General features: G+C 46.8%; 1 pseudogene; it reads right to left on the reverse strand.

Moving 5' to 3' along the window:
• Nucleotides 1-10881, reverse strand: LOC114770584 (sialin-like; annotated as a pseudogene).
• Between the last annotated feature and the right edge of the window lie 334 nt (nucleotides 10882-11215).

Below are 11215 nucleotides of genomic sequence, written 5' to 3' on the forward strand. Positions count from 1 at the left end.
TCAGCGCTCCATCATTTCTTCTTCAGTCATCAGCTCCTCTTCCACTGCCCACCTCTGGATTTTACCGCTGTCAAGTGCCAGGTAGAAAAGCGCCCCAAAGACACTAACTCCGGCAGACAGGAGGAACACATTCCTCCAACCGGCCAAGGAGTGCTGAAAAAAACGGGTCTAAGTCCAGGTCAGATTTAAACCTTAAAAACTATGAATGCTTACATCTTTAGCCAAGTAGCCCACAGCAATGGGAGAAAGTACACCAGGAACTGTCCCAAAAGTGTGATTCCCAGAAGAAAACCAGCATAACTAGAAAGTGGGAAAAATGTGACTAAATTTGGGGTAAAAAGAGCTGAAAATGGCAATACATCAAACATGGACAAGTACAGAGGTGCAATGTCGATCTGATTGATAAAGACCCCTGCCTTGCTGGTGCCCCTTATGGTTGTGGACAGTTGGAGTTGGGGTAGTTGGGGTTGGTAGTTGGGGTCCTAGTGAACCGGAATTGATCTCTTCATCGATGGTAACTTGAAAGCACGTTGTAAATCGCTCTGGAGAAGGGTGTCTGCCAAATTCCGTAAATATACATTTAAATGTTTGCCAAAAGAACTCCACCTCGAGCACACGGATGTCTGTAGAAATACCCATAACACTGATGTCACCTGCTGAAGGTCAAAACGTAGTACGGTGTCCATGTATGTCGGAAGTGAGGTAAGCAAAGTGTAGTTGGACCAGTTGGAACACATCTGACAGATGATGATCGCCCACAGAGGCACAGAAAACATCATAGAAACCAGAGGGATGGACCAGCCATGTGGGCTTCCCTGAAGAACAGAGAGCAAGTCAGGTCTAATCTCGACATTTAACCTTTACCCCTAATGAAGTGTCATAAATATTAATATATACCTGCAAACCAATGTAATTGATAATGTAATTTTTCTTCAGGTTCGCTGATGCGGGGATGAGTTCGTGGTTCATTTGACACCAAGACGAACCCAAATACAGCCCAGAGACATCCGGTACCTCCTGGACATGAAGAAAAACAGTAATTTGTGTAACTGAGTAAAAATGTTACTCTCCAGATAACATAATGGCTCTTAGAGGAAATACAATCTATTAAAATAATTTACATCTCACATATATCCCTGCATATTGATTTTTTTAATTTTAGGCTAAAAGTAAAACAGGGTTGACTTTCTCTGTAAAATTCAGAGCAACATATACATGGTAAAGCATGATGACTACGATGGTAAACTAAAATCTTTCATGAGAAATAACTGGGCATCAATCCTAAATCTTTAGTAGTAGGATAGGTGATTGACGTATTCACAAAATAAATAAAAATAAAAATCATAAGGACGAAATAAGATTACTTATAGCCAATATTATAACTAATAGCCAATTGACCATTGAAATATAGTCAAAAGTTCAATTATTTAACATTTTTTATTACCACAAATGTAGAAGACAGCAGGCCAGCCCAAGGATTCACAGATGATGCCGGTGGCTGGAAAGGCTACAAAGGCCCCAAAACAGGTCCCTGCTTGTTACGTCCCCGGTCTAGGGTCAGGAATCCTCTTCCTGATAACAGCCCACCAATCACGGCAGGAAGTGGGAGGAGTCCAATCATGGCTGATGAGGAGCCACCCTGCAACATTACAGAGATAGAAAGAGAGAGACACACACAAACACAACAGAAAACACCCATAGTCTGCCACGGGACGTCACACCCCCACCACCAAAAATCAACATACTATGTTGATTCACCCCAAAAAAAAAAAAAAACTAAAAGGCCCGTGACAAGGCGTCAGCCAAAACGTTGGCCGTCCCACGTTTGTACTTAATTTCTAAATTGAACCCGTGCAAAACCAAGGACCAGCGCATAATACGCTGATTTGTGTTTTTCATCCGAGATAAAAACCCCAGGGGATTGTGGTCAGTAAAAACGAAAACAGGTTGTGCGGTAGACCCAATGTATACTTCGAAATGTTGCAATGCTAAAATCAGTGCTAGCGCCTCCTTTTCAATGGTGCTGTAGTTCACCTGATGTTTTAAGAACTTTTTTGAGAAGAAGCAGATGGGATGATCAACTCCATCCGCATCTTCCTGTAACAGCACAGCCCCAGCTCCAACAGCACTGGCATCCACCTCCAGTTTGAAAGGGCGCTGGAAGTCAGGAGCAGCAAGAACAGGGGTACTGCAAAGAAGGGTTTTCACAGACATAAAAGCATTCTGGCATTCATTGTTCCAACTAAACTGTACTCTGCCTCGCAGCAGTTCAGTCAACGGACACACTACCTCCGAAAAGTTTTTACAAAAAGCCCGGTAGTATCCAGCCATTCCCAAAAATCGGCACAGTTCCCTTTTCGATGTGGGAACTGGGAAGGCAAGAATGGCCTGAATCTTAGCCATCACAGGTTTTACCTGGCCTTGACCTACCTCTTTACCTAGGTAAGTCACAGTGGCTTTGCCGAACTCACACTTCGCCAAGTTCAAAGTCAGCGATGCATCCTGCAGCCGCTTGAACACAGCTGTCAGAGTGTGGATATGTTTGGTCCAAGTGGACGAATAGACAATAATGTCATCTAAATAAGCGTCGCAGTTTTTAATTCCACAAAGTACTTTAGCCATTAGACGCTGAAAAGTCGCTGGTGCATTACGTAACCCAAAAGGCATAACCATATATTCTAAGAAATTATCCGGTGTGACGAAAGCAGAAATTTCAGAAGCTCGGGGAGTCAACGGAACTTGCCAGTAACCACGAAGCAAGTCTAATTTACTGACAATACGAGCCGAACCAACCCTATCAACACAATCTTCCATTCGGGGCAATGGAAATGAATCGGGTCTAGTTACTGCATTTACTTTTCTGTAATCAGTACAGAAACGAACTGTACCATCAGGCTTAGGTACTAACAGACAGGGACTACTCCATGGACTACAGCTTGGCACGGAGAACCCATGTTCCAACAAATAATCAACCTCAGACTGCATTACCGTACGCTTAGTGGGATTTAGTCTGTACGGGTGCTGTCTGATTGGGGCATGTTCACCAACATCAATGTCATGCTTTAATACTGTAGTACATGACGGAAAATCACCAAACAATATCTTATATGTCCGAATTAAAATCATAACCTGCTTGGGTTCGTTAAGAGGCAAATGTGACAGATGTGCATCTAAGTTTTGTAAGATCACACTGTTGTGTAATCTGGGCGAAGACACAGGAACATTTCCTAGATGTAACCCATCCTCCTCGGGAGAATATGCATCCTGCAGGGGCATAGAAGCCACAGATAACACAGCAGCTCCTTTACCTGGTGGATCTACATTGTCCTGTGTTGCATCACTGTCTCTCATAACGTATTTCTTGAGCATGTTCACATGACATACACGCATTTTACGTTTACGGTCAGGAGTGCGAACAACGTAATCAGTGTCACTTAACTGGGACTCCACCACATAAGGACCTGAGAATTTAGCTTGGAGAGCAGACCCCATTAGTGGTAATAAAACCAGAACTCTATCACCCGGCTGAAAAGATCGAGAGACTGCTTTCTGATCATATCGGGCTTTCATAGACCCTTGTGCATGTTGTAAGGAAGCTCGAGCAGTAGCACAAGCATTATGAAGCCGTTCCCGAAAGGAACTGACATGATCCAGCACATTAGTCTCTGTCAATTTTTACCGTCTGATGGCGCTGCACGGGAGACCAGAGGGTCAGAAACAGCCATAAACGTATCACACAACTCATCCGTACTCTGCCGGCGTGCCTGCGCTCGGGTGACCGTACAAGCAGGGAAAACTGACTCATAACCCGGCACCACTGAAGAGGGTGGAACCGCAGGGTTATCAATGACCTCCGGAAGGGGAAGAACTTTCCCTCCAGCCAAATCGTTCCCAAGAATAAAATCGATTCCCTGCATAGGCAGTTCGGGGCGCACTGCGACTTTGCACGAACCTGAAAATAAAGCACAGTGCAGGTTTAGAACGTGCAGTGGCACCTTAACGATGCCTAGTTCAATACCCCGCACCAGTACATAAGAGCCACAGAACGTGTCATCAGAAAAGGGCCAGACATTCGCTAAAACAAAAGACTGCGCAGCACCGGTGTCTCGTAAAATGCGCACTGGCACTGCACTACTGTTTCCAGCAGCTGCGGAAACTGTACCAGCAAGCACAAAAGGTTCATAGACAGGATCAACAATAGTGGGGACACTCACAGCAGACTGAACAAACCCAACCCCTTTTGGTGAGGATTTAGGAGGTGAACCGTGCTTCTTTAAGAGTTTTGGGCATTTAGCGATGAGGTGGCCGGTCTCGTGACAATAAAAACATGCGCGACCATCACTAAAGGAAACGGGCGAAGATCGAAATACGTTCCGATCCCGTCGGAAACTCACATCCCGATCAGGTTTTCGTGAGACTGAATAAAACACAACTTTATGAGTAAGCACGAATTCATCTGCGCAGACGGCTGCCTGCGCCAGCGTTGACACTTTCTGGTCGTTCAGATGAGTGGCAACAGCTTCCGGGACGCAGTTTTTAAATTCCTCCAAAAGGATTAATTCACAAAGCTGTTCCCACGTACTGACCTTACTGGAAACACACCACCGGTTAAACAAAGCTTCTTTCTCTCTGGCAAACTCCACATACGTAATTTGCTCACCCTTCCTAGACTTCCGGAATCTTTGACGGTACGCTTCCGGGACAAGTTTGTACGCGTTCAGAATTGAAGTTTTTACCACATCATAGTCAGAGCTCTGCTGCAAAGAAAGTGAAGAGTAAACTTCCTGAGCCTTGCCCACAAGAACACACTGCAGTAGCAGCGTCCAAACAACTTTAGGCCACTGTAAAGTTGTTGCTACTCGTTCAAAGTGACTAAAATATTTTTCCACCTCGTCCTCAGAAAATGGAGGCACCAGTCTAATATGTCGGCTGACATCGAAAACAGGGGTTTGCGACTCGACAGATAGGACAGACTTGGAAGCTAATTCAAGTTCGAGACGCTTTAATTCTAGGTCTCGTTCTTGACGTTCACGCTCAAACTGGCGTTCGCGGTCACGCTCTTCCAACTCCATTTGCTTAAGGTGCAACTGGCGTTCGCGATCATGTTCTTCCAGTTCCAATTGCTTGAGTTGTAGCTGATGCGCTAGTTCCTTTTCACGCAGCCCACGAGCTTCTCGGTCAGCCCGCAGTTTTGCTGCTTCAAGCTGCATCTGCTTCTCTTGCAGTGACATTTCCTTTAACCGAATTTCACTAGAGAAACTCTCGCCGGACTCTTCCAAGCCCTCAGCAGAAAGTGGACTACCAGATTTAACACATGGTACCCCCTTTTCCACCAACCCGATTTTTAACGCTGTTACTAATAAGTCTTTCAACTTTCTATCGGCGCTGGCAATGGGTATGCCATAAAAGTCAGCTACACCCAATAGCTGCTCCTTGGTTAACTCTGCTAACATCTCATCGGAAGGGAACTCGACAAAACCTGTTGCCATAGTGACCTGTAATTCTAATCTCACAACAAAATATAAATTGAATTACTTGGTGAACCCACCAAAACAAAAAGAGAAACTACACAGACCCAACTACGGCTCACTGGGATGTATACCAGAGTCAGTCTGCTCCTGTGGGATTCTAGGAACTCCAGCTCCTAATCTACCTATCCAGCCAGCTACCTAAGATCTAGCTAGTCTTCAGGGAAGTTACCAGTTTTAGGCACCTTTAAACGCAAGCTCGCAACATTTCCAGTCTCTGACTGAGACAGAAATGCTCGACGCGTACCTCCCCCTGGATTTTTCCCCAAAAACAATAAACCAAAACAAACAAACATAACAAACAGCGTCCGTTGGAAGGACCCGCTCAAGGCAGAACCCAGCTGGACAGCTCTACCTATCCAGAGTTCACCAGAAAACCCACATAAACAGAAAAAACTCAAACTTACCCAGATGAGAACAGTTGCCAAGGTCCACAGCCTACACAATATCCTACCTACGCGATAAGAAATCCTGGACGAGCCCCCAAAATTTGTTACGTCCCCAGTCTAGGGTCAGGGACATAACAAATGGGACATAGGAGTATAAACTCCAAAACGACGCAACAACACTTAATGCTAATCTTTTATTACAAACAAAGACATTTAAACAACAACAGAAACACAAAACAGGTCTGGGCAGTCTAAGTCTTATCTTATCGTCCTAATCCTTCACTTCACCAACAACAGTCTTCTCTACCAACAACAGTCTATCTTCACCAACAACAGTCTATCTTCACCAACAACAGTCTATCTTCACCAACAACAGTCTATCTTCACCAACAAAGTCCTCTCTTCCGCAAACACTCCCCTCCTCTTTTCACCAACTCTCTCCTTCTTCACCAAAGCAGCCACCATTTTGAATCCTCTTCCTGATTACAGCCCACCAATCACGGCAGGAAGTGGGAGGAGTCCAATCATGGCTGATGAGGAGCCACCCTGCAACATTACAGAGATAGAAAGAGAGAGACACACACAAACACAACAGAAAACACCCATAGTCTGCCACGGGACGTCACACTGCTCCAGATATAGTAATGAGACGGGACCTTTCCAAAGGAGGTGCCCAGCAAGCCCACATGGTCATCATGGAAGGGAGTGTCACGCCCTAAAATTAAAGATTCACATGATTGGACCTCCGGGTGGCACGCTGGATGGACCAATCGGTGGCCGCTCTTCAGGACGCAGACTGGGGCATGTTCCAGAGTAGTTCCGGAAACATCAGTGAGTTTGCGGAAGCGGTTTTTCATTGGGAAACTAACGGACGACACCGTTCAGAAAACGATCGTCAGAACGTTTCCCAACCAGAAGCCGTGGGTGGATAAAACCATCCGCGACGCTCTGAAATCTTGCACCGCGACCTATAACGCAGGGCTCACTTCCGGGGACATGGAACCATACAAGGCTGCGTCATACAGCGTCAGGAAAGCGGTGAAGGAGGCGAAGCAGCGCTACGGGAAGAAACTGGAGTCACAACTCGAACAGAGTGACTCTAGGAGCCTGTGGCGGGGACTACGGACAATAACGGACTATAAAGCACCAACATCCGGTACGACGAACGCGGACGTGTCTCTGGCAGACGAGCTAAATATGTTCTATGCTCGCTTCGAGGCTGCAGCTAAAGGCGCTAGCGATGCTACGGCTAGCGGCTCCAACAGCTGCAGACGAGAGGACACTGCCAGCACCGAGAAAGCGTTCGTCATCACCGAGCATGATGTGAGGAGAGCCTTCAAGAGAGTGAACACCAGGAAGGCAGCAGGACCAGACGGCATCTCGGGGAGAATCCTCAGAGCCTGCGCGGACCAGCTAGCACCTGTGTTTACAGAGATATTCAACCTCTCTCTATCTCAGTCGGTGATCACCACATGCTTCAAGGAGTCCATCATTGTTCCGGTCCCCAAGAAAACCCATCCTGCCTCCCTCAACGACTACCGCCCTGTAGCCCTCACCTCAGTAGTGATGAAGATCTTTGAACGGCTGGTCAGAGACTTCATCATTTCTTCACTACCAGATACACTCGACCCACTACAGTTTGCGTACCGTCCGAACCGGTCCACGGATGACGCCATATCACATCTCCTCCATACTGCACTCACCCACCTGGACACTCGGAAGGGAATGATGATGTTAAAATGCTTTTCATTGACTACAGTTCAGCATTTAACACAATAATCCCTTCCACACTCACCACCAAGCTGGAGCACCTGGGACTCAGCTCATCTCTCTGTCAGTGGATCTCCAACTTCCTAACCGGGAGACCACAGGCAGTAAGGATGGGTGGACATGTCTCAGCCTCCATCACTCTCAGCACTGGAGCCCCCCAGGGCTGTGTTTTGAGCCCCCTGCTGTACTCCCTGTACACCCATGACTGTACAGCCACTACTAACTCCACCACCATCATCAAGTTTGCTGACAACACTGTCATGGTGGGCCTGATCTCTGACAACGATGAGACGGCCTACCTGGAGGAGGTTGGAAATCTGGCGAACTGGAGCCAGAGGAACAATCTCCACCTGAATGTCAGCAAGTTAATAGTGGACTTCAGTACAAAGCAGGAGAGGACCTACCAGACCCCTGTCATCAACAGGAGCCCAGTGGAGAGAGTGGACAGCTTCCGTTACCTCGGTGTTAATATCACGCAGGACCTGTCATGGTCCTGTCACATCAACACCGTGGTGAAAAAGGCCCGGCAGCGTCTCGCCTGAGAGACTTCAGACTGCCCTCCAAGGTGCTCAGGAACTTCTACTCCTGCACCATAGAGAGCATCCTGACGGGAAATATCTCAACCTGGTTCGGGAACAGCACCATGAAGGACAGGCGAGCCCTACAGAGGGTGGTTCGATCAGCCGAACGAATCATCCGTACCAAGCTCCCTGACCTTCAATCTATCTACAGCAAACGGTGCTGCACCAGGGCCAGGAAGATAGTGAAGGACCTCACCCACCCCAACAATGGACTCTTCTCTCTGCTGCGATCAGGGAAGCGCTTTCGCTCCCTGAAGTCCAACACAGAGAGAATGAGGAGGAGCTTCTTCCCGCAGGCTGTCCAAGCTCTCAACAACAGTACATAGAACTCATGCACTTTCACCTCCAATCACTCCGGACTCTTTTGCACAAAACCACTTTGCACAAAACCACTTTGCACAAAATCACTTTGCACAAAATGACTGTGCGCTTTTTAGGTCCTTACTGCTCTTTCTTTATGGCTCTTTCTTCTTTCTTTAAACATTGCAAAAACTGTAACTCATTTGCACACCTTCACCCTACCAGTTACACATATTTTATGTTAAAGATGTAAAAGTGTAATACTTGGTTATGTTTGCAATATTTGCATATTGGTTCATTGTTTACTTGCAACATTTGCAATACTGTGGTCTGTAGCAGTTGCAGAAAGCATTTCACTGCATATGTTGTCAAAATGAATTAAAGCCTTTAATGCGGCTGCTTTTGTTTGGGAAGACTACAAATTGGCTTGATAGGCTTCTGCTAGGTCTGTACTTGAAAAGTTGAACAGTGGCGATACTAGCTTAGTCGGTAAGACACGTTGAGTCCCTGAGCAAGTCACTTAACCCTGAGTGTGTCCAGGGGGACTGTCCCTGTCACTAATGATTGTAAGTCACTGATCTGATAAATGCTGTAAATGTTACATTTCCTAACTTTTTGCTGCAAGTGGCAACCTCCTTGTGCCTCTCTGCACTGGAGTTTTTCCTCTCTACCTACACTCAATTCACTGTACCGTCTTGTCTTGAAAGAATGACTGAGCCACAAATGGAGTTTGCGGCTTTGTGTGACCAGGTTTTTTCTCGTCAGGCCACAGTCATTGAGCATTTGTTGCAGAGGTTTCCCATCTGCAACAGCATTTTACATGAGGTGGCGTTCGAATGCCAGGGAAAGGGTGCTGTGACCATGACAGAAGGTTCTCTACCATGGCTTTCTGCTCCAGAGCCCAGCCTGGCTCTCCGCGAGCACTGGAGCAGCACCTGGAGGGGAGTGATGAAGTCTGTTATCCGGATGGTGTGGAGGATGTTTCCTCCCAGCTCTACCATCTGCGCCAGGGTTTCTTTTCAGCCAAAACACCCATGGACACCAACGCTCTCTGGATGATATCAACAACAAGAGATGCTATCAACATACGAAGCTCACATCCAAGACGTGAGGTCAGTCCTGATCAGTCCTAATCTTTCTGAACCATTCAGCAGCCCAAGACCCTCTTGACCATCATTAGCATCTTTGGAATTGGTGGCTCTGCATGACAATAGATTCTTATCTGGATGAAAGATCTCATCAGGTGACATGGAAGGGGATCATGTCTGCAGCTCTCTACTGGTCTCCTTCATGGCTCAGCACTTGGCCCTCTCCTGTTCTACTTTACACCAAATGCATTGGTGAGGTCATATTCTTGCATGGATTATCCTACCACTGCTATGCAGATGACATCTCCAAACTGGACATCTGTAACTCACTTCTGGCTGGTCTGCCTCTAAGCGCTACTTGACCTCTTCAGCTGATCCAGAATGCTGCAGCACAACTTTTTTTCAACCTCTGGATAAGAGCGTCTACCAGATGCTGTCAATATAAAATGTTCTCTTACCTCTCCAAAGCCTTCCAATGCATGCAAAGCAAACACCCAGGAGATGCCAAGCTGAGCAGCTAGAGGGGTGAGGAGGGTGAGAGCCGCTGTGCCCAGAACGCCCCCACCCAGGAAAATTCTAACCCCAAAGCAACCAGTCAGATAGCCCCCTGGGATCTGAGTGACCAGATATCCAAAGAAGAAAGCTCCCAGCAGCATTCCCTGAGTCTCCGGACTCCATGGATAGCGTGGACTCTGTCAATGAAGTAGACATATTTTTATCTGAAAAACATCTGATTCAGTAGTTTTAGAACAAGATAACATACTAAATAAAATGCAGCATGAAATGAACAACAAGCTTGAAAAAAAGGAGTTCTCACCCCATCCGGCCCATTTGTGTTCTTGCTGCTGTTATGGTTGTCGGAATGTGCCGGACACTCATGCCCGGTGCTTCTGTTGAGGGACTGATGTGATTCGGTGCCATTGACCATAGCAACCATGGCAACACTGAGATTGACGCGGAGTCCATATGCCACAGCAAATCCGAAGAACATCAGGAGAGCCAGACTGTATCGTGCAGAGCATAACTGTGGAGCCGCTGTGAAACATACCAGAAAAATACAGATATTATTGTTTCCTTCTGTAAGGCCACTTCATCGGAAGATTAAGGACATACCTGCTTCCTTCACAGCCGGCTCCATGTCATTGTTAAGGAGCAGGTCGGTCTCCTCACAGTCCGGCAGGTCGGTCTCCTCACAGTTTATGGAGTAACCATCGCTTAGAGCCATGATTTGCAGTCAAGAAGCGGCCAGTGCAGTTTTGGTTGTGTGTATATTGTTCACTTAACACTGCATCCAATCAAACTTTTCCAAAAACATTTTTGCTGCATTATAGTAATGCTGACTTACCGGCTTACGAGTTCACTCCAACGCAGCTGCTCCCCTTCGCCAGGTAACAGAAAGGGGAAGAAAAATGCCCAGAGGAAAAATGCGGGAGGAGGCCGGTCCGCCGCAACCCCCCGCTTCCTCCCGCAAATCACACACCAATTCCGGCCAAACAGCCCGCCTCAACAGAGACGTCAACAACAGCCCGGGAATTACATTTTTACTGCTCTTCAACTTT

Source organism: Denticeps clupeoides, chromosome 20, assembly GCF_900700375.1.
Source record: "Denticeps clupeoides chromosome 20, fDenClu1.1, whole genome shotgun sequence".
NCBI lineage: Eukaryota > Metazoa > Chordata > Actinopteri > Clupeiformes > Denticipitidae > Denticeps > Denticeps clupeoides.